General features: G+C 37.1%; 1 protein-coding gene across 2 annotated transcripts in view; it reads right to left on the reverse strand.

The window, feature by feature from the left end:
• The window catches only part of CDH11 (cadherin 11), an 81,788-nt gene that overhangs the window by 34,942 nt on the left and 22,074 nt on the right, over positions 1–24,772 (reverse strand). For both annotated transcript variants that reach the window (XM_056360904.1, XM_056360905.1), the window contains exon 3: positions 5,922–6,052. The gene's annotated coding sequence lies outside the window, so the exon portion shown is untranslated. The remainder of the gene's footprint in view (positions 1–5,921; positions 6,053–24,772) is intronic.

Raw genomic sequence — 24,772 nt, forward strand, 5'->3', positions numbered from 1 at the left:
GTTAGTACCTAGTCTTGAAATAAACAGCTCATTAGTGAGTGCTAAATGTTCATGCAAGCACATTCCCTTTAAAAACTAAGAGAAATATTCTTCTCTCAAACATGCTGCAACTCATAGATGTTGCCCACAGTGAAAGTACGAAAACAGCTCAAGAGGTCAAGGAAGAGCCTTTTGGTTGGTTGGTTACTTTTGCTTCAGTGCAGCCTTGGTTCACAGAATAGCTTATAGCATGAAATTCAGCCAAGATAGCTGGGAGGCCTCTGAGTGACTAGACATTTGAGCTTACGTTATCTGTTTTTCTGTTTTCGGGGGACAGAAGGGAGAATGGAAGGCCAAGTACCCAAGTTCAGTTGCAAATGCAGGTATAAAATTTTAAAAGTACAAGGGGATCAGATCCCAGAACCATGACTTTTCAGTATTTTAGGCTGTTCTTTCTAAAAGAAGATCATGTTCATAAACAAAACCAGAGAATACCCTAGAGGGTCAGTCCTGTATTTGATTCCAAACATTATATTGGCTCAGACTACCCTTTTTCTGGCCTCTCCTGTTATGCCATTGAATTCATTAGTTTGTGGCTACCGGCCAAAAAAAATGGTTAATGCATCCCAGAGCCCATATTCTTTGAAATATCTTCTGAGACAGGAATTTATAGCATTGCTATAATAAAACTCAGATTTCAACATTAAAGTATAAGTCTGTGTACTTGCCACACATACCAGAATTGTACAGAAAATTTGAACCATGAAACCCTGAGGAAATTAGGAAAATATGCAGCAACATCTAGAAAGAGGCCATTAGGACTTGGTTACACCTTTAGGAACAACCTTAAGCAAGAGATAAATCACACATGATGTTACACAGGTAGTGGCAATAGACCTAAAAGAAATGCCTCTGAATCACAAATACTCCACTTTTTGCACACCTAAGCATAGCAATTTTACACTGGTCTAGAGCAGTTACTACCTTTGGTAAGAAAAGACTGGACTGAGTCCTGACCCTGCACTCGCTTTGCCCCTCCATGCCTCTGTCCAGCTCTGAGAAGTTTGGTTTTTTGCTTTGATGTGGCTGTTCAGTATGTTGTAGTCTATTCTCTTTTATATTATGTCTGTTATTATGCATTGAAAGAGTATTAAATATGTGCTTTCCATCCCAAAAAAGTACATATCAATCTTCTCCAGGCATTAAAAAGTATTGCTTTTATAGACAAGAAACTGTACAGCTTTTTCCTGTACAGGAATAGAAGTATAGACTGCCTAAAACCTTGGAACAAACCTTCATTTATGAGACAAGGGAATCATTTTTATTCCACTACATGAATTCAGTGGGCTGCCACAGGCCAGTCATAATCTGTTATTGTTTCCCTGCAACCTTGTACTATTAATTTTTCTTTTTAATGAACTGTCCAGTCTAGTTTAGCTATGGGAACTATGATGGAGCTGCAATATAAATGGTTTATGTCATGCCTTTGTCAAAAGGCTTTCCCCTTCAGCACTAGAATGTAATTGAAAAGCCATTTTAAAATAAAGTAACTGAATGGTTGCAAATGCAGGTTGTCAGGAATAAAGTGGGAAAATCCTTTGCATTACATGAGATTTTACCAATCACAACTTGTGTAACTTTATTAGTGTTTATATAGATTAGTAAAGCCACATAAACTGCATATGTTTGCATGGTTATATTAGCAAGTATTCCTGAAAGACACTGAAGCCATTTTTGAGAAGTTTTTCTTCAACCGTGACTAACAATGCAGTAATTGGATTGATTAAATACCTTAAAAAATTAAATACACTAATTATTTTTTTTATTTTATAGGGTACAAATATGTCCACATTTGAGATGGCAAACTAGCTTCTGAGTAGAATTCAAGACAGTTTTTCTTGCATATGAAACCTTGAATGGCTGAGTGCAGTTATCTTTTTATATATAATATAGATGTGCAAGACACACAGTTTATTTTTCTGTGATGTTTATTTTTCTAGCCCTGAATGTGTGTGTGTGTTCTTGGAGGCATGATGGTGTATGTTTTAATATATGCTATTACCATCATCACCATGATTATTATTAAAGCTCAAAGACAGCAACTATAGAGAGCATTTATAGTTATAGCTGAACACGTTTTTCTCAATAAATTCCCATCAAAATTGTTTCTGAAAGACTTTGATTTAGCTTTTGGCTTATAGGTCTCACTTTTAGATTAACTGGAAATTTTGTCAGAAATTTTATCAGAACACATATTTCACAACTATTTGAAGTTGGTTTGACTTGCAAACAACTGGATTTTTGGTGAGTTTTTTAGACAACGTATCAATCTTTTAATGCCTTTTTCTCCTCTTAGGACCCATCTCTGCAGTTTGTGCAGTGCAGTCTCTCCTTTGCTTAGGTAAATCTCACCCCTTGGAAGAACCTCAGGAGTTTCCCATGACTCAGCCCAGCCAGGCTGCTCCAGCCCCAGGGCAGAGAACACTACAGGGCTGGGATTCCCCAGAAGGCTGGAATGACCCAGAGATAAGAGGTGACTCAGTTTTCTCAGCATTTGAGCTGAAAAACAAACTTTTTGTCACTGAGAGCTGAATTTCAGTTCAGGTACCACTTAGTTATTTCCAACAACAAAAGACACATTTCAGAACACTCAAGATTCTTTCAAGGCAACAGCACTTCATAGAAATAATTTTCTATTAAAAAGCAGATAGGAAAATATAAAATGTTCATATTACAAGGTATTGAGATTATAAAAGGACAGGAAATATATTTCCCCGCTGGATAACTTTTAGAAGTCTTTGTAATTTCTAAGAAAATAATAATTCCTCTTTGGTATCTGTTTGACCAGGATATGTCTCATAATTATAATATACATAATTACAATAATTCCAACAATATCTCCAAAAGTGTTTTAGCTCAAGCAAGTCTTGAAGAGCTCTAACAAAGCAGATGTAACAAATTCAGACTCCATCTCATTACACAGACTATGTGAGATGAGACTGACACAAGCAGATTACTCTTAACGTTTCATACTCAGGCCTTACTTTAAAAAGAACCTAAGGATTCAATGTATTTTGGAGAGTTGTCCTACTAAAATCAAAGCTTTTGCCCTCACATATATGAGCCTATTTCATTTGGACTACTAATATCCATCCAAAAATATACGTAATAAACTAATCCTGCACATATATTAGGTGTTTGTTCTGTGTTGTAGTCCTGTGGGTTGAAGTTGAGAATTCAAAAATTCAGGTCTTAAAACCTATATAAATGGCTACTTGCATAGAAGCCAAGTGAGACCGTAATACAGAATAATGCAGGCGACTGGAGACATCACCTTTTCTGTTTAGATATGTGGGCCTCGTTACATGTGTTAGCACTGTAATAAGACAGGGTGACTGTAACTAACTAAAAATTAATTTTCTTCCTACATGCTATTTGTGCAGAAACAAAACTGTACAGCAATTTCCTTCCAAGATCTACTTTGTATGTCAGGAATGTTTTCCCCATCGTAGTCTAGGCTTACTATGTGAGAATTAAAAACAAATAGTAAAAATGTTAGATATGAAAGAGGCAAAGTATACATTACAAAAGACTGATTCATATATTTAGCATATGAACCTAAGTTTCTCACCCTATATGAGAAGGAATTTTAGATATGGCAGTATTCTTTTTTGGGTGTCCTGTGGACTTTTTATTCATATAAAATGCTTTGTAGAATAATATAACTGAGAAGAAATTTATCTGTTGTGCCTACTCTCACTCCCTCTAAAACTTCAGTATAGAGAATCCAAGCAGTATAGGAAGGGTATCTCTAGTCAGGATAGGCCCAAGTAAGGAAGCCACTGGCCATCTTCTTGTATGACTGTGTAGCCAAGTCTGTGTTTTAGCTCCAGATGAGCCTTTCCGTCCGCCTTCTTGTCCTTTGTTCCACTAACAATAGGTAAACATGAATATTTTACCTTCTTAACTGTTTGATTATCTAGATACTATAAAAGGAAATTTGCATTCCTGAACAGGAACATCTGGAGACCATTTACAAAAGGTCCTTTAACAGAAGAGAAGTGAATTTAAGAAGAATATGGATGTCCAGGTTTACATGATAATCAACAAAAGCCATTCCTTTTCCTCCTCTTTTGCAGGGAGGCACTTCACACTCTAGCCAGAGGGAACATCCCACAGTCACTCTGCAGGAAGCTTTCCTTCACAAGTTATTTGCTTGAACTCTGAAATGTTTAAAAGTCTATGAAAACAGACACGGTTTCTCAGGTAAGACATGAAAAAAACTTGAGTAGGGACCCCACTTGTTAAATTAACTTATCTCATACACTAGTGAGAGTGATGGGCCTTCCAGTTTTCCCTTCCAGTTATTCCTCACAGTCCTTTAATTTATAAAAATTAAATCTATTTGGAAGTCAAACTCTAAAGTCAAGAACAAGGAGACTAGAAAGATGCCTGAACTAAACCTTGAACTGAGATATAAGAAAATGCCAGAAAAGGCGAACTGAAACAGTGGTGAGAAAATGCACATAACTGTGCATGGAGGGGAGACTCAGAGAAACTGAACACGTAACTCATTTAAGATATTTTTGCTATGCCTTCTTGATACCCACATATGAATTTGGAACCTAGACAGGAAGCCTTCAGCCAAACCAAACTGTTTTTAACTGCATTCTATTGAAAAGCTGTATCTGAACAAGAACCAAGCATTGGTTGCAACATTTGGCCCTTGTGTTTATGGAATGACAACACAAGAATCTGATGTGCTGAGGTACAGGCCTTCCTGAGAAGCAAAGGAGCTTACACATCTCCCACCTAAATTAAATTGAATACTGTTGGTATCACTGTCAAATGTGCTCTGTTTCAGCCTGATATTAATTGCTGCAGTCTACCTTAACAAGTCGGTGGATAGCATGAACACATATCCGATATAGCTGCTCACAAGGAAGTAAATGGCCCATTTGGCTGCCAGAAATAAGATTATCGCTATTCAAGGACATTTCCACAGAAACGAAGCGTCTGTCAAGCAGGACTTGAGTGCATTGAATGTAAAAACTGTGAATAAGTCAGGTAGACAAAGAGCTTTAATATCCTGGCTTTGTACTCTTTGTCCTAGACAAATCAGATGGGTTCATACCTTTGACTGTGTAAAAATGATAGGTTTTACATATTTATTATCTATTACATTTAATCTGCTTCTGTGTTAATTTTAAAAAAGCATGGATACTCCTGCAAGCAGACAGTTCCTACCTCTTTGGAAACAACTGGTTTAAGTAATAACACAACCGAAAGTCACAGAGGATATGAAAAATTAAAGGCATCAGAGTAGTGGATATAACTATTTTTAGGTCTAGGGTTTCCCATACTGCTCTGTTTCCACAGCCACCTTCTCTGAAGCTTAAGGGTCACCACCAAATTCTTTTTCTAACCCAGGTCTGAGCAGTTACATTAAGCTCAGTGGTATGGCCCAAAATACCAGAGAAATACACCGAATATGGAATTAATCACTCAGTAGGCCTAGAATAAGAAAAGCGTGAATCTTTTTGAGTGATAAAATCAAGCTGGAAAGCTAAATAGTTAAAAATGCCTTACGTTTCTGCTCTTCAGTGCTGCATTGTTGAATTTTTAAGAGGTTTTCTGATGTTTTATACAAGAAACTAAACAAATGTGATCCAAAAATTACACCTTATCAAACCATGTTTTTCAGACATAGAAGGATGGTCAGAGTCCTACAGCATCAGCTTCCCTGAATGACAGTCAAGACCAGTGAATAAACTCTATGATGCATGAGAAAAACTGGTTGCCAGCACACATCAAGCGAGGGATTACTCACTGAAGATGTGTTCCCTATATTGCACAGATACTGTAGACACTACAGAAACAAGAGACGAGCTATGCATATCTGACATCACGAAGAGGATCACACATTTGGATGTGCTACTTACCTTCACCCACTGGAAACTTGTTGCCAATTTATGTAGCATATTCCACACATTTGAAATGCCACTTAATGAGACTATGATGACAACGGAGATGTAGGTTTTCTGCTGTCACTTATCCAGACCTTCAGCTCTGGCTGCAAAGAATGAAAAAGTTCATTTAAAATCCAATGAAATGTTGGCACCATAATAAAAGAAAACATAGGTCTACCCTATAAACTATCACAGTAGCCTAAAGAGAGTTTAAAAACTAGCAATTAAATAATACTTATAATTCCAAGGAGAAAATGAATAAATAGCTTTTACCTTAACAGACTTACTATTGCAAGAATATTCCCATAACTAAAATGCTGGAGGCCATATCAAAATTCCTTCACATCTTTTTTGTTAACTCCTGAAAAAAACAGAGTTCTATGGAAAAATCTGCTCTGGGAACATTATCCAATACAAGACACACTGTAGGGAAAAAAAGTAACAGCTGCAGATACCATTAGCCAACAAGATGTGCTGTGAACATTTCTAAGTGCTTTAAAGGCATATCAGAAAATTAGTATTTTTGCCATCATGATGGAGAAGGAAGTAGATTATTTTGGTAAGTAGAACTACCACTACAGTAGGGAAAAGACATCTAGGATAAAAAGAAACCAGCTGAATAATTTCTTATAAGGCGAGGTAAGTCTTTCTTGAATTTAAATTAGTAAGTTACACTTACTTCCTAGACCGTGAATTTTGCCAAGGTAAGCTCTCTGAAGTAAGGTATGCTTTGGTGTGATGACCAAGTCACTAATATATAAAGAACTTGGTTTATAAAAATACTCTACACATGCAACATATTTATGCAATTTGCTGTGAAGTACATATGGTATTTTAAAATATGTTCATTTTGCAAGCAAATGTTTGGGGTTTTTTTTCATAGAGAAATCTTTTCAACTAATTCACAATTCATATGAAGGAATGAAAAGAGACTAAAACTGAATAAACTTTCTCATTTTGATAATCTGTTCAACATCTTTGCACATGACAACATCTCTACAAAGGCAGCTCAAGCCTCCTTTTTGCCCAAGACATTTAAGTTGCTTAGGTAAGTATTTCTCAAACTATAGTCTTACTTTAGCCCTATGGTCTAATTTTTTATTGAAATCAGCTTTTGCTTTTAAAAGTAGCAAATAGTTGATAATAGATACTACAGTCCTCAGCCTGACCTGCCACATTATTAAGCTTTTTCCTGTGTATACGCCTGACCACCAGTGAAGTGCCCATGTACATAATAATTTAACTGCCAAGTAAAGGCTCCGTTTTCCAGTTACACCTCACTTAAGCAGACATCAGAGGTTACAATTTTTATTTTTTTTTGGTAGGACTAATAATTATTTGAAGCAAATAAACCTTCATACTAATATCAAGCAAAAAGAAACTCTTCCATATATCAATTTTCATGAAAAACATGGTTTAAGACTGCTGAATGATTTCCATCATCACTACAGCACAAGGAAACGTTTAGCTGATTGATGCATAGATACCAGATACTACTTTTACTACAAATTATGTTTTTATTTTCTTATTTTCTGCTGTAGTTAAATAAGGCTTCAACAGGAAGGTTCTACTAACTCTATAACCCTTACAAAAGGGAGAAAAGCCAAAAGAAAAACAACTGCTGTATTTACAGAAGGCTGTTTCAAAGTCCAATTATAATTACAAAAAAAACTCCAAAAAGCATCCATTAAACAGATCCAATGCTCCAAATAGATTTGACACAGTGGCACTTTAAATCAAATCTCCCAAGAAGGTTGTTTTTTTTCTTTTTTTAAATAAGCTGTGGCTTCAGAGCTGGTTTATACAAAGTGACAACTTGAACAATTTTGAAATGTTGCTGGTTAGAGGGAGGGGGGGAACCCCCAAACCCATTGTCACTATGGTAATTATTTCACAATGCCTGATGTTAAATGGGCAGTCCTGTGGCCTAAGAAGCAGCTGAATCCTGCATTGTCCTTGCATGATAAAAAGATTTGAAAGTCTGAAAAGCAGAGGAACGGAATCTCACAGCTTCTTAGACTTTGCTCTGAAAGGGCCATTGTAACATCATCATAAATCCTGGGCTCCCCAGGCACTTGACAACTAAAGCAGTGGACAATAGAATTCTTGTGTTGAACAAAACAGTCCTTGTCTGCCAAAGGGCTTATCTGCTTCATTTACAAATGTCTTTCATTGTACCAAAATAATTCCCTATTAGAAAAACTATTAGGAACAGAACTAAATAAATATTCACAGCCTTGTGGTCTGTTTGGCAGAATGAATAAACTAATACAATCAAGGAGCATGCAAAATATGAGATTTAAATCAAGGAAGTCCAAACCAACCCCAAACTTCTATTTATTTTCCTCTCTTCGTTTTCAGTTTTCCTGATTGCAGGAAATTACACTGAATACACAATTGTCTCTGTAAAAAAGACCTAGATATGTTACGCTCACTAGAAGGGATGAAAAATATTAGAAATCTGCAAAGATCTCAGATTGGAGCAAAATTGCATCCAACATGCTTTTAAATCTAAGTATTTCCAGAAGAGCAATTACAGAAATAATAAAAAACATATCTGAGAGTTTAATGACATAGAGACAAAATACTTATAATCATAAAAGGATTTGAACTGTGGATTTATAACTACATATGTTTAGGTCCTTGTTACTGAGAGATATAAAGGCATTAGGGATCAGTTTCTGAAATGAAATGGTTGCCAGATTATTGCAACTTTTTTCAAGCCTAATGAAAATTCAGGCAGCTATCACAGGAAAGAGTGAAAGGGACTAAAATATTCCAATTTCAAAGAGCATTTCTAACATAGTCAGAATTCCATTGCATCAGGCTTCCACGTAAACAGTTATTTGATAACAATTTACTAGAAAAGTGCTTATGGAAAGACAATTTACCCCATACACAATTATTAAGGAAACACCCGACCAATCTAAAGTATCGCTCAAGCAAACAGCATGACCACATTCAATCAAAATGGCAGAGTAATCTCTACTTCTGAATGGAAACCTGAAGTAGTTGAAACTTCTTGGCTGAATTATTCATCATAAACTACTTATTCAAATCCGATACCACAATGTTTTTACACAACCCAGGCAAACTGGCTGAGGGGCTGAATAGTTTTCTCTTCCCGTGTCGAATTATTACAAGCCTACTAAACATATAAATATTTCTAACCTTCGTATTAAACAGATATTTAAGTGGGAAAATGAAGTATTTAGAACAGCAATACCGTTAAGATGCAAAAGAGTCTTAAGAACATTTAACATAAAAATAACAGAGGTTTAATCTCACAATCACCAGGCAGAACCCAAGACTTAGCAACACATGAGGTTTACATGCTTCTACCATGACCTTGCAGTCTGACCCTACCACACACCACTTAACCTTGGAGCCATTTCTAAAAGTGAACAAAGGCACTGTAAAACGTTTCACCTATGAAAAATGTACTAATCAGTATAAAAATCAGAGGGAAAAGGCCTGAATTCAGACCTCCCACATGCCAGCTGAGCATCTCTACCATTTGGGTGCAGGGCTTCACCATTTTTTCTCTCACCTTCTCTTCCTCAGTGAATAATTCACTGTTCTAAAGGTATAGGTATAAGTTCTGATTCCACATAAAGTTTAAACTTGACTTCTTGTATACTAATTTTAATGTTTGCTATTCTATGCTACACATTGCCCAAAGCCCCCTCCCTCTTGAAGCTGGATCATCTGTATAAATATAATTTGTATAATTTTATTCTGATCATTTAGGCAATTCACAATTCAGGAATATGTCTTCAACAAAATCTGTTTCCTGCCAGCTCTCATAATTTTATTCTAGGCCCTACTACATGACACACAACCACACCATATTTTTATATAGTCAGCAGTCTCTGTTTAAGTATAAAAAAATGGATCCGCACTGAAGTTTAAGTCTCTTGGAGCAAAACTGGCATTTAACCCTGCTAGAGAATATATGTCTGGGTGCCTTGACTAGGAGGGTAGTGTCCTTGACTAAATATAAATTGCTCCTGCAAGCTATTATCTTAGGATCTAAATAAGCTTATGCTTGGAATCACCTTCCAGGAGAATCTATCTTTTTCCACTTACTACAGGCAGATAAGTCAAGTAATGTGAATCCCCACAGGCAGCAACCAAGATAGCAATATAGCATCCTCGAATAATTTAGGTGGGAAGGGACCTCTGGAGGTCATCTGGTCCAGCTCCACCACTGAAAGCAACACCAATTTCAAAGTTAACTTTAGGTTATTAAGGCTGTCACTTCATTAATGTTAATAGCTGAAATTAGCAGCATGACCAAGGTGTCTCTGTGTGGACACCAACGCTTTAAGGGCTTACCATCTTATGCTGAAAGACAGCCACGTGAAAACCAATAGAACAGAACAAAGGGCAGGAATTGCATCAGAGAGAATAAAAAAGCAATCTTGTATAATCTGCCTTATAAATACATACATATGCAATTACAGGGTCTATTGGCAGGTCAGGGCCAACAACTGATGGCTGACCACATTTCAGAGTCTGGGGGAGGCTTGCACCGCTCTGTGTGTGCTCCTGAGCACCCAGAGAGCCCGCAGCAGACCTCAGGTATACCCCATGCTGAGCAGCAGTGATGGAGGAGCACACATTTCCTGTTTCTGTCTTTCACCACCACAATACTTGAACACTTCAGATTTGTTTTATTACCTCCTGGTTCTGAGGTAGGAAAGTGTTAATATCTGTATTCCACAGCACAGAGTTCAGTCCTGGGGGAGGTAGGTTTTCAACCCATGGTTTCCATACGCAGACTGTCATAAAATGAGGCTTGAAAACAGATTTTGAACTAAACAGTTGTACCACCCTGTAGCTTCCTCCAGAAGGAAAGAAAGACCTTGCCACCCAGGGGTGATGCCTTCTGGAAGGCAGGACACGTGTGAAAGGCAGGACACGGAAGAAAAGGCCAAAGCCCAGGAGCTGCAGAGGAGGTTTCACAGAAACAAGATTCTGTTCAAAGCAGGCAGACAGCCTGTTTCTCTGTCTTATGAACTATTCTGATTTTACATTATAGTCTACCAAAATATCGTCCCTCGGTGTTCCCATGCCGTCACCATGCTGTTGAGTGCTGACCAATATTCTGCAGGTTGCAATACCACAAGCAGGGAACCAGTGAGATGGACTGCTTCCAATTACCATGCATTGAAAAGTAGTCAACTGTCCTGAATGCTAAGCTGTTAGATGTGAAGGCCACGAATAATGTCAGAAATTAAGAAACTGAAAAGCAGAATAGCCCTATGCTCCCATGAGAGACAAAAATATATATCTTAACACTTTTTAGAATATTAACAACTGTGGACTAAAGCCCAAAATCTCTTCTGTCCAAGGCCAAACCAAATAGCAGTAAGAGAAAAGGTTCATGTGGGCTCACAAGGAACAAATTGGTCACCCTCAAAAAAGCTCTTTACAGATCACATGAGTGCCCAGGCCCTGTGCTCACCCAATAGAATATGACTTTATCAGGGTTTTTTCCTTGCTTTTGGGTCACAAGTGCCTGAAGGTAGACAACAGGCCCTTGAGGATAAAGTCTGTATTAATTAGCTTCATGCTGCTCCAGTCCCATCCTATCCAGGTACTAAGAATACAAGTGGGTTGGGAGGCCTGAAGGCAGGTATGTTCTGTCATTTTAAATATCATAAATCAAGCCCACCATTTCAATGCTTCCAACTTCTGTGAGTTTCTTCCAAATCCTAAATTTGTAAGAAGAGGATCCACAGCAACTAGATACATACTTTTTATACATACACGCCTATACAGACACATAAGCAAGTAAATAAGTCAAATTATTTTTTGCAACTTTTTATGCATAAACAAATAATTTAGTGTACCACACTGTATATAATTTGAATTCCCTGCACTCAGAAAAAGTCTTTATTTGCCCACTAAAAGCTTGGTATTTACATTTGCTAACAGACTAATTTAAATGTACGTTCTTGAACCACCACCAGTAAAATGCTCACATATATTCTCTCTTGAAAAAAAAAATTACACGTACAAAGCATACAAAATCAGTTACTACTATTGCAAGAGGCATACAGAATTGCTCTAATGCATTCTAAGTCACGCTGGAACACAGCTTTCACTGGCAGCAGATGTCAGAGACTACTCATTAGAGTGGGATCATGGCAATATTTTTATGGCCAATTTTCCCTGCAGATTTTTTTTTTCTTGTTTGTTTCCTGCCCTTGCCATTTTCATACTCCTGTTCTTTGGAGCTTTTCTTCCACTAAACACAAATGGCCAGATCCTTCCTCTACAGCAAAACTGTAGCAAAGACTGTCTTCACTAGCATTTGGCACATTTTGTCTTTCTCTTCCGCTGCCAATTTCAGTAGGCTGTTCTCTATTTCTTTCCTCTAGCTTTCTTCTGCTTTCTTTTATCAACCTCTTCTAGTGACCTGAAAAGAAAAACTAAAAATTGAGAGCCACTGAAGTATATGCTGAATGCCCCTATTAGTTAAGCTGTAGGGGACACTCAGCACAGTAAAAAAATTCAACTATCCTTTCAAAAAATCTTTATATAAATGTTCTACAAAATCATCCTGCTGGTTCCAGGTCCACTGGAGACGCCCAAGAAAGAATAATTCAGAGATACCATAAAGGAGAATAGCTCAGAATTCATCCAAGAGGCTCAAGAGAGACAGAGTTCTTTGGTCTTAGGGACATTTTTTTCCTACCTTCTCCCTTTCATTAATAAAGAAAGAAAAGAGGAGTTGTTCAAAGTCACTACAGAGATCTGATGTTCCTGTATTCCTGTGTGCCTTATTCAACTCTGAATATCTCTGTCATCCCAGGAAGATACACAATTCATTCTCGGAAGCCGATTGCAAACCCAGCAATAATCTTCAAAGGTTTGTAAAGCTTTTTTACAATGTTTAATTCAGCCTTATTTCTGACTGAATACACCTCTTTCCCTATTCCCTCCCGTCCTCCTCCCAAACTCCCATGGGTCATAGCTTGTCTAGATCTACAGAGAGTGGAAGGAAGGGAAAATGGATAGTAAACTCATTTTAGGTCAACCAAAAGGCATTCAGTGTCTGTCTTTCCTAGTCGTCTTTTCCTCATTTCCTTTTGTGTTTTCTCAAAGGACATTACACGGTTGGCTTCTCAATCAAGGACAAGGCAGTGTCAAACACATTAATTTGTCCATGAAACACTCTTTAAGTGTTGACAAAAGAAAGCTTGAAAAATGAAGACAGACAAACTAAACATTACTGATTCCAAAGACCAAGCCTCTAAAGAATACACTTCAGTTTTCAGGACTGAACAGTACTGATCAGCTGATGTTTTGATACCATCCTCAAGAGTATATAATTTTTAAGAAATGGTAATTAAACGTATAGCAAAATATCAATGAGTAAGTATAGAACTTGGAAGATGTGCAAGCACTAAGAGTACTTCATGGTGCCTGGTATGCAGTTTCTACTCACAACTAATACACATTTCCAGAATTTCAGTGCTGTTTATAGCCAGGATGATACGATTTTCCACCACGTATCATTTCAGGATATTCCACTCCAGAAATTACAACATATTTCTATTTTTTATTGAGTTACTTTGTTATTTAGTAACATGCCTACCTACCTGTTCTTGGGAGTTGAAACACAAACACAGATTTGCATTTCGGCTGAATCATGTAATGAAGTGCTCGTAACACTGACGTTCACAGTCAAAATTAACCAGAATACTTGACAACATTAATATTTAACATTTGTCTGCTATTCATTATGCCTCCCAAATACCATCAAGACTTTAATTTTCTGTAGTGTAATTATTATAAGCTATGAGCAAGTGTATTATGAGTTTTCTTCAAAACAATTATTGTGAAATAGAAATATGCATAACCAAATAATAACAGAGCAAGTGCTCTGCATATTCGGATGAAACCACATAATTAGGAAAGAATTTCTACTGATATTGAAGGGAGTTTTGCCTGATGGAGATAGTCTTAGGTGCTATGAAGGCATTTGCTTTAAATAACAATAAATAAGCTCCAGAGAACTATACCATCTAGCAATCATCTAGTAAACTCATATTCAACAAACCAACAAGATCTATTTATGAAATAATGACAATAAAAAAGTATTTTTTAAAAAAACAACAAACCAAAAAGCCTCTAGTTGGCTGAACGCTGAGAACCTATCTCCACTATCTTAAAATATTTCAGAATTTCAGCTACTCTATAATTCAGTTGCTTTCTTTTGGGACTCAGCCAGGAGCGTCCAATGTTAATACAACTAGACAAAAAGACAGACTGCATATGGAAATAACCTAATGCCTAATAAAAAAGATATCTTTATAACAATGAAAGAAGTCACTGCCAACTGTGCAGAAATGTGACTTTCCAGCAAAAGCATGGAAAGGTCTATTTGCCAAAAGCTTATCTAAAAACATATAAGTGGAATAATTTTTGTACAGAAGTAACTTCTTTCCTTTCAACTGAATTGGACAGGGATGGAAGAATATTCCACGCCATGGCTTAAGTCTCTTGGGTGGCTTTGGACAGATTTGCTGGGAGTATCTACGTAGTATATTGCTGGCAGATGTGAGCTTATCCTGCCCTAGTTCCAAGCTGAGTTGAAGCCGAATAAATGTGGTTAGCACAGCACATTGTGCCCAACCCACCAAGTCCTACTGTGAACCGAGGCATACGAGCTTGTGATCAGACCTGCTAATTCAGATTTGGCACTGTGATAAGCATGTTTGTGTAGCTCCGGTGGGCTGAGGTTCTGCCTGCCAACAATGGACTCTGTCAACATGCCTTCTGCTCCTCAGCTCCATCACTAAACTGGAAATAATAATTAACACCTGTATCTGAAAATGGTATTGTGAAGGTAAGTTAATTTACTCTTGCAGAGAACGTTAAGATGCTCTCAAACTAGAATCATACAGCCATATAGTTATTACTTAAGGGAGTAAACCTTTTTCTGCATGTAAGCTATGGAACTGAGCCAAAATAAGACTATATACATAATTAATGTTCCATTTGCTGAGCTCTCCATTCAGATAACATAAAAGGATCGTCATGTCTTTGGTATTATCTTCAGGTTTGTGAGACTTATCAGTATTTGACAACTCCATGTATCTAAACAAACCTGTTATTTTGTTTTCAAAAAAGCATCAACCTAAGTGAGTTATATAGAAACAAGTCACCTAGTAAGTTACCTAAGAGAGTGAACAACTTTGCTTCAACACCTTGCTGATTCTCAAGTCACAGCAATTGTAATTATAATGTAGTCTTTTTTAACAGACAGCATTCTGCATGCTAAATTATGGCTGAATGCTTCAGAAAATTCATTTGAGAAGTTTCAAATGACAATAATTAGCTTCCCCACTCCCCTTTTAAAAAGAAATCTAATTATTAATTCTGTCAAACTCATGCAAAATGTTCATGTTTTTACATTATTGTTTACTTATTACTGTAAGTAACTGTAGTGCATGGAGAAAGAGAGAGGATGAGGAATAAACCACAGAAACTTCACTAAATGTTGGATTTGTCCTTTTATATTTTGTACTTTATGTGCTTGTTTTATGCTTTTATTTTTCAGGGCACAGGAACTTCCCCAACCACATTTGAGAAAATAAACCTCAACAATCCCCCACATCAGGACAGTATAATTTTATGAGTGGTTACATAAATTATCCCCCAAAATACTTTGTGAAGAAATATCTTGTGGTATTGAGAAATACACAATGCTGTAACTCAAAAGGTCAAGATCTCCTGGTCTAGAGCACTGCACATCCACAATTATGGTACAATAGACAAAATTGACCAAAAGAAAGTTACAAGTTTCAGAGCACAATCCTGTGTGGCATCAAACAGATAAATTTAGGTGACAGTGAAGAAGCCTGCACATCTGCCCACATCAGGGAAAAACACCTTTTCATAATGCACAGTAGGGTTCCCCCCACGCCCGTACTGGCGCACTGCATAACCGAGCCAAGCGCAGTCACGCACTGCTCTCCTCTCCTCTTGGGATGTGAAAACCCGCCCATTTAGCCAAGCTTGCATGGCACAGGCATGGCCTGTACAGCCTCTGGAAAGCCATAAACCTGCAAAACTGTACTTCGTGCTACACAGATATTAGTAAGTACCTTAGAAACAAGTAGTAAAATTGCATATCAGAAATATGAAACACAGACAGTTGGAAATGGAGTTGTTGAGCTGTACTTTTCCCCTATTGATTTCTTTGTGCCCTGAGTTTCCAGTACTAAAGTTACCTTATTCCAGCACAGAAATATTTCAATTAATTAAAAATAACACTTGCAGGAAAAGATACTTACAGAGAAGAAAAAAACACCAAAGCATCAAAAAGATTTAGGAATATATATTCTATTGATAGTTTTAAGTTTTCAGATGATTAAATCACATTGACTTTGTAAAACCTTGTGATCATGTGCATTTGAAGATCTTCCCCCATAACAGCAAACTAAAACCTCATAGTTAAATGCAATAAACCCACATTTGCAATGAAACTTAAGTGCAAGTGTTCAGTACCTTTCAGCAAATGTAATTTATTTTAATTTCCAAAGTCAGAGCCAGCATTAGGTCGGTGCTCTAAAGACTGTACTTTCCTAGAAACTTCCAGGGAGGAGATTGCTATCTGAGCTCTTGTACGTACAGGGTGAATGACTGTCTAAAGATACTTCAGGGATACACCAAGGTCAGGAGCATTCTCAAGGGACACCGCATCGCACTGTACCTGTGTTTACCAATCTGCCACCTCTAGGAACAGACGTGCCTGCTCTCCCATAGCAGGCTGGGGGCCGTGCAGGACCCCAGGCTTGCTAAACTCGGCTCGGAGTAGAACAGAGCAACTTGTGAAATAGAAAGACAAGTTTAGCTGTCTTGAGAAAAAAAAGCTGGGGCGGGGAAGGGGGGGAGCCTTAAGAATGAAGCCAGCAAGCTTTGAAGAGCCAGCAGGCTCCCATGTTAGCCATATGCCTTCATATGTCTGTTCTGTGGGAGTGTTACAGCTCCTGCTGTTCCATTCTTCACTTTTTAAAGAAAATGTTACAAGGCCACAAGGACTCACAAACATTTGTTGACATTTCTTCTGGGTCAGCCTTAGGAGGCCTGCAAGAATTTAAACATATGGCAGTATTTAGTTGCATAAGGGAATGGGTTGTTTCAGAGAAAAGCAGTATTTAGTTGCAAAACAGTTTAATCCACCATAAAGGTTTTAAATTTTTTGGCCAAAATCCAAGCTTTTCTGATTATGTTTTTCACATTATCTTTTTAAAGCAACAGCAGCTTATCAGTTGAACTGGTATTATGAAATATTTCACAATAATTTCTACTGTCTTCCACACAAATAATACCTTGATCTGGGGTTCCACATCAAACAATTGATGTGTGTTTAGATTTGAAAAGGGGAAAGAAAGAAGACACCAATTGACTACTGAAATGAAGGTGGTTTCCCAAACCTGTCGAAGGACACAGAACCGTTGCTATTTTGAACCACAAGGTTACTTAAATTGGGTTCTCAATATGTTTTAGTAGCAGTACATATGCATGTGCAAAGCAGAAAAATGGGTTTTCCAAGGCTTTACCTTGTTATCCAGATAATATTGTTCTAAGTCAGTTGCTAGTAAACACACAAGCGCTCACTTGCTGGCATTCTTTACACCTTGCCGTTAAAAAAATATAGTAATAATACATTGCACACAAAGATCTGAGCTGAGGTTTCTCTTAAGCCATGAATAAAGGGCAGCCCAATGTTAAACTTACTTAAAAGCACACTGGGAACACACCTGATACAGCTATACTGACTGAGCTGTAGCATCAGGTGTGGACCATAGCAACCTACCTCACAAGGAAAGATAAAAGCCCTGTGAGGACTCTTTTTTTTTCTTCAGTGCTTATTTCCTTCAGTATCACAGCCCACTAACACAGAGGTCCTGACACACTCTTCACTTCTATGCTATTAAATAGGCCACAATATTGTGTATTGATTGTATAGGACAGTATTTAAAATTAGTATTTTAAGCAATTGAAATGGAAGGTCTTGCATGGGAAACAAGAATACAAGAACCGTTCTCTGCCAAAAAAAATATTATTTTTTCAAAACTACACAATATGGTTTTTAAAAGGTAGACCTGGCACAGAAATTTTTTTTCCTAAAATGTTCTGTTAACTAATATCCAATCTAACACATTAACTAATATGAACCAGAAGTTGTCAAACAAGTAAGTTCTTGCAAGCAGCCACAGGCATCAGGAGTACTCACACGTGTCCGTGCACCCGTCCTTTCCTGCGTGGCAGAGGCAGAGCCATGTCCTGCACCACGCAGGGACAGGAGAGCAGGGGAGGGCTGTCTGGGGGCACCACAGCTGCCTCTGGGGTGGCAAAGGGGTTGCCCCAGCAGATAGCACATTAAAAGCTAATATTGAGGAGACCATGGATCTTGGTAAGGTTTCTATGCAAGAAAACATGCTGCAGAATTTTGAAACAATACTGTTTAGCAAACTCATCTGGTTTCAATCAACATTTTGAAGCCTAAAAAGAAACCCAAGATTATTTTGGTGAAAACAATTGTAAGAAATTAATTTATAAATGACTGAGATGGATAAAGAAAATTTTTAGAAACTATAGGGAAAAGCAAGGTTGTCTGATTTTAACAAGTCTATTGTACAAATAAATGAAACATCTGGATGAGGCAGTTTAAAAGACAGAGATAGTAAACTTTTAGTATGCACTTCCTTGGGAGTTTATTAGCTGGTAGCAGGCAGGGTCAGGTGCATTATCTGTGTTGTTAAGCCAGATGAATGAAAGTTGCTTGTATGTGTTATTTAAACCAATTATAGAATGGTAAAGCATCAAACAGTCTGAAATTTAAAATGAGTCAGAGGACAAAATTTAGTTATTAACAACTGTGTGGACATATAAACGATGTGATTAAAATTTCAAGGTCAAGTTACTTTGATCTAACTTTTATACTCTCAAAACTATCATCCAAATTTGGTTAGCAAGATAACTATCTAAAATGTTGTGAACTTTGCAGTCCTTAAGAAATAGAGCATGTTACATCTCATAAAGCTTTGCAAAAATAAGTTTTTATAATCTTGCTAAAATTAATTTGACATTTCCTGAAAGTTACCCACCTACATTTAACCTTTATCCAAAATTACCTTTTATTCTAGTAATAATTTTCAGCAATAAACTGCAAGAGGCATTCTGATATTAACAGAAGGTAAAAATGGATTTTCAGAATCCTGCTATCAGCAATGATCACAACCAAGTAAACAAAAAATACTATGAGTAAGAACCAGTAACTTCAGAGGAAACAATAAATCAAACAAGTATTGATTGTCAGTTACCACGTAACAAATCCTGATGACTTAGGGATGGGAAGATTTGTGCTCAAAGGCTGAATATGGCCATGATGGAAGGTCCTGACTGTATGGAAGACATGTAGCACAGTATGAAGAAACTAGCGTCCTCGATGGAAATCAGGTGCAAAGATTTTAGTCAAATGCACATTTGAAGTAGGAAATAAAAATTAGTAGTTGAAAACAAACAGTCTGACACTGTAGTGCCCAACTTTGCGGCTGAATTCAGAGCTTGAGTATGTGAGCCAGATGGATCAAATGATATATCAGCAGAATAGGAAAAATAAAATAACAATTAATAAAAGGGACTGTATGACTCATCCAAAAGTCAGTAAGAAAATGGCATCAGAAAGCTGAAGCCATCAGCTTGTAATAATAACCAAAAGGTTAAAAATGCTTTATGTATTCAAAGAGTGGCAGGAAGACTTAACTGCAAACTTTTTGTTGCCTTCAATGGCAAGGCCGTAAAGCAATTAAAGCTGGGAATTGTCAAGAAATTTTTATAATGAAATTTTTATACAAGCACTTGGCATTAAATTCACATTCTTGCCAACGTTATGATAGAAGGCAAGACACATAAGTCCATTTTTATCTTTGAGTAAGGCAAACAATGGAAATATTTTAAGTACCCCAGTGTGAAAAAAAAAGGAAAGTTACATTCTTGAGTGTAAAAAAAGATGACATTTTGTAAGAAAAATTAAAAAAAAAAAAAAAAAAAGATTGCATTCTGCATCTGGACAGAATGTAAATAGATGTAAAAGTGACAGCATGCAGTATGGAAGAACAAGGCTGCAATGAGCAGGGAGATCCTGCAGGAGTAACAATTTCTTATAGGATGCCGGTGGTATACTAAGGATTTTCTCAAACATTTTGGTTCAAAGCAGTGTGCAGTGCAACGCCTGGGTGGGCAGGCCGCTGCAGGGAGCCAGAGAAACTGCTCTGCACCGGCACAACAGTCTGCCTCATGCTGTACTGCAGAACCAGTGCTATTTATCACAAGTCTTTGTCTTACAAAGACAACCAGTTGTGATTTGGACTCTTGGATAAAACTTTAGCTATCCATTGTATTGAGGAGAATCTGATTCCAATTATCGGAAAGCAGAGAAGAGTTTGTTTCTCTGTTTAGCTACTTAGCCCCATCTAAAATTCACTTCTCTTCTGCATGATAAGAAATCAAAGATACTCTGATACATCCATGAGCAATTATAAAAGCTATGCAAATATTAGCAATGTATCTATAAATATTCATTTCATATTAAATCTTTTCTATCAGATTCACACACTTTCAGATTCTATTTCTGCAAACATTTCCCTAAATTCAGATTATCAAGTATGTTTGCTGAAACAGCATATTTTAAATAAGTATTCACAGCAGACTTTCAACTTGTAATTGCTAATATTCGTGTCAGAAACCTAACTCAAAGACCTTCACATCCATTTAGGAAACTGAAGGTTATCATATTACTGGTACCTCCCATCAACACAGCTCACAATGAATCAAATGGCTCAAAAAAACCTTACCAGAATAAAATACAATTATGCTAACAATGCATGTTAGCAACCTTGTGCAAGCAGTTTACTGAGATGAGGAAAGCCGATGACTTACAGAACTGTTTACTGAATATTTTGGTGAAAATAACTAATTTTCAATGAACAGATTATGTATCTATTGCATGAACATACTGCAAATAGAAAAGCAAGATGACCCTCATTTAATGAATTCTGTTACAAATTAACTACCCTCCTATAAAAAAAATCTTTAAAATCTAACTATATGTACACAAAATGTTTCTACATTAAAAGGATTCATAATGCTTTATTAAAAGATACAATACTAGAATAAACAACTGAAAATTGAGTCAATATGGTTTAATATTGTTCTGTGTAGATCCGACATACCTCTGGCTGAAATCAATGCAAGCCAGTTAAATAAATGCTTTTGGCAGATACTTGCTGGTGCCTTAACATATTAGCCATTCTTTTGATGAAATCAATAGTTATTAATGATTTTTTTTTTCCACTTTTAGAACACTGCAACTGTTTCTGAAAGTCACCAAATGTACACTGTCTTCTCTGCAAACAATGTAGGAAAAAATATCAAAAAACTATCAAGTTCATAGTTAAAACACATCAACTCATTTTCAACTCCTACACTTCTATATTATTCTTTGGTCAATATTTGTATTCCTTTGCCTGCTCAGCATGAGACAGTGCTTCAGCTACTTGTAGAGACTCCCATCCAGCAAGGTACCTTTGAGGCAGCATTTGCTCTTATTGTTTTGTTTTCTTAATATAACCCATTCAGCTGAACATGCTTCCATACCTCATTAACACAGCCATTACAAATCTAAAATTTCAGAAAGAGTTGTACTGCGTCTAGTCATATATTTCATTTATATGAAGGGTTATGGAACATAAAAAGGCCTAGCTAATATTAGATCGTTGTAAAACTTCCTCAGCTGTCTGTTTTCATTTCAACCATTTGTAACAAACATCCCAAGTTTTTTTTTTAAATCTCTTGGTAGCACAATACCTGCTAGCTTATGTTTCAACCTTTCATACCATGGCCAATATATGCCGTGACCCAGATACCATGGAGATATACAGCTATTGAGAAAAAAATGTAAAGCTCTGTCACATGTGAGATTAAATGTTACATCCACTTGTTTAATTTTAAGTTATATAGTCTGAGTATAGGAAAATATGTGATCATGGAAAATCAGGAGCATCTGTTAGGATAAACAGTTATAATCACAGTTAGGAATTCTCATTATCTATGTCCAGTTGAAAGCCCAACACTTCTGCTGTCAAATCTAAACAAACTGCAGCTCAATCTTAAGCTACAATTAGCAAACTTGATGGCTGTTTCAATCAAAAACATCAGAAGCGAGGTTTTGTAATTCCCTCCATTTGGGCCGAAATACAGATTTGGTCAAGATAATTTCCATTAATACAAAACCCAATAAAATATATCAGCTCAAGCAACCATTATTATTATCCAACAATATAAATGGCTTTGCTGCACTGAAACAACAAACATGATGACAGCCATTCAGGCAACATCTGATTTATATTCAAAATTTAGTCCCACACAATTAGGAAAAAGTAGGTAAGCCAAGCACAAGTTTAGCTCACTACTAGAGTTTTTAAGAGGTCAAGCCATCCTGACGTATTACCAGTACTACTCTGTAATCATTGCAAGATACTTGCAGAAGCTCAGTTTGATGCCTGTAGTCTTGTTAGGAGCATCTCCACGGTATTTAGGAAGTGCTTCATTACCATTTAGTACAATCCCAAATAAACTGCATAGTTCAAGAATAAATTCTTCCTGCTCTTGGAAAGGAAGAACTCCAATTCAATAAATATATATTATTTTTTTTACTGTCTTCATTAAATACTACTAAGTTTTCAGTAACAGTTGCAGCTCAGATTTTTCTCAGGTACTTTTTTGCTGGAAATAAACCATCTTCTAACTGCTATGTGTTTAACAAGAGCTAAGGATTAACCAGCTTCAGCTGGAAGGCAGGCAAGATGAAGCTGACTGTGTCTTTAAGAAGAGCACAACTTTTTCAGGATGGCCAAAATGCCATTGCTAGAATCTCTTCAGTGTAGCCACTGTGCCAGTATGTCACCCTCCTTTCATCCCAAGCTAAGCTAGTTTTATGTGCTTTAAAATTGACATTTCTTTTGATTTGTCATTTTCACCACCTTAGGTATCTTTCTAGGATCTGTGTTGGTCATTCTATTCTTTTTTTGGCCTAACTCATCATCTTATTCCTAAATTCTGAAAGCAAAGAACATGTTTTTCCCATAATTCACAGGATTTTTGTATGTAGAAAAGGGAACAAAATATAAAATTCATAGCAGTCTATTAAATACAGAGCAGTTACAAAAATATGGAACATACAAAATTCAGTCAGAACCCTGTCACATACATGCAAAGGAAAAAAACATCTCTGAGCCCTATTTTCATTACATCTAATTTTTGGAGTAAGAACAACAACAAAAGAACAAGAAATCATGCTAAAGGACAATGCTAGCAAAAAGAATGTGTTTGCAGAAAAATGAAGCTGAGTTAATTATCATTGATAACATACAGCTGTGGGCTGGCTTCAGGGGCGGTGGGTTGGCCGATGTAGAGAAGGTGCAGCTGTGGCTGGTTCTGGAAAGGGGTTGGGCAGCCAAGGAAGAGAGGGAGGAAGAAGCAGAGAGAACACACGCCCTGGAAGAGAAGAGCCGAGGAGAAGGCAGCAGAGGGGCTGGCATGAAAAGTATGCTGGTATGAGATGGTAAAAGACCTTGTTGCAGCTGGCTAGTTTTGAGCACTGCGACATTTGTCCAGCACTTTTCTCAACCTACCGGCAAAGAGAGTATCTAGTGTCAGCTGATTCTCACTCTCTGTATTTAATTTTGATTTGCATTAAATTCCCATAGTATAAACTCACAGATGCATTGCACGTAAACCAACAACAGTGAAGAGGAAATAAACACACAAAAGCTTCCATAGAAAGGAATGCTCCCAATATTTGTATCTCATGTCACTTGCCTATTTTCTGTATTTTAACATCTTCCTTGGTGTCTTATTCCTGCTTAGCAGCTCTAGCACATCTTAACCCAAGACATCCGTAACCTGGGACACCTCTGGCCTAGAGAAATACTAACCAGCTGATCTCAAAAGAATGAGAACCTGGCATTGATAGTTTCTCAGTTACCAGCAATAAAGAAATGCTTTCTGCACAGCAGAAAAATGCTAGAGTGCCATGTGTGCTGCCGTAATACCAGCTTTCTTGGTGGGCAAGAAGCAAAAAAGGTGTACTGATTGAGCAGTTTTATCCTCACGTAACTGCTATTGACATACCCAAAGACTGATCTATAACAAAGAGTTTGAGAGGTTTTTTACTTATCCTTTTGTCCTGCCTCTCCTTTAAACAACCATCCTTCAGACACAGACAGAGCAAAGCACCCCTGGATGTTTTACACTTAAAACCTTATACACAGAAGAATGGAAAATGATGCTTAACCGTAAGTACTATGGATTGTATCATACTGCATATGAATGATGCGTATGTTCCACCTGCAAACTATTAGTGACATTTCCAGGCAAAGCAGTGCTTAATTTTGACAATTTAATGTTGATGTGTGTAGTTAACTAAAACTCGTTCTGCAGGTTCTGAACTGAAGGCCACTGCTGGCCATATTCAGTTGCACTCAAGCAGTTACAGCCATGGGTTTTTAGCCTCCTGCACAAAGCTTTTATGTAAAAAAACCTTCAGACATTTTATATTACTTAATTGGAAATTATTCCTGATTTGACAGTGGTACCTATTTCCCTAAAGGCTCTTGATTTCTAAAACCATGTGCAAACATATTACAAGAGACGGCCACAGCCATCTGGGAAGGTGTAAAGAGAGGAATGACCTGAATAAAGTCCATAAAGCAAGTCATTAAAAGAATCCACAATGG

The sequence above is a fragment of the Falco biarmicus genome, chromosome 15 (assembly GCF_023638135.1).
Source record: "Falco biarmicus isolate bFalBia1 chromosome 15, bFalBia1.pri, whole genome shotgun sequence".
Classification (NCBI taxonomy): Eukaryota; Metazoa; Chordata; class Aves; order Falconiformes; family Falconidae; genus Falco; species Falco biarmicus.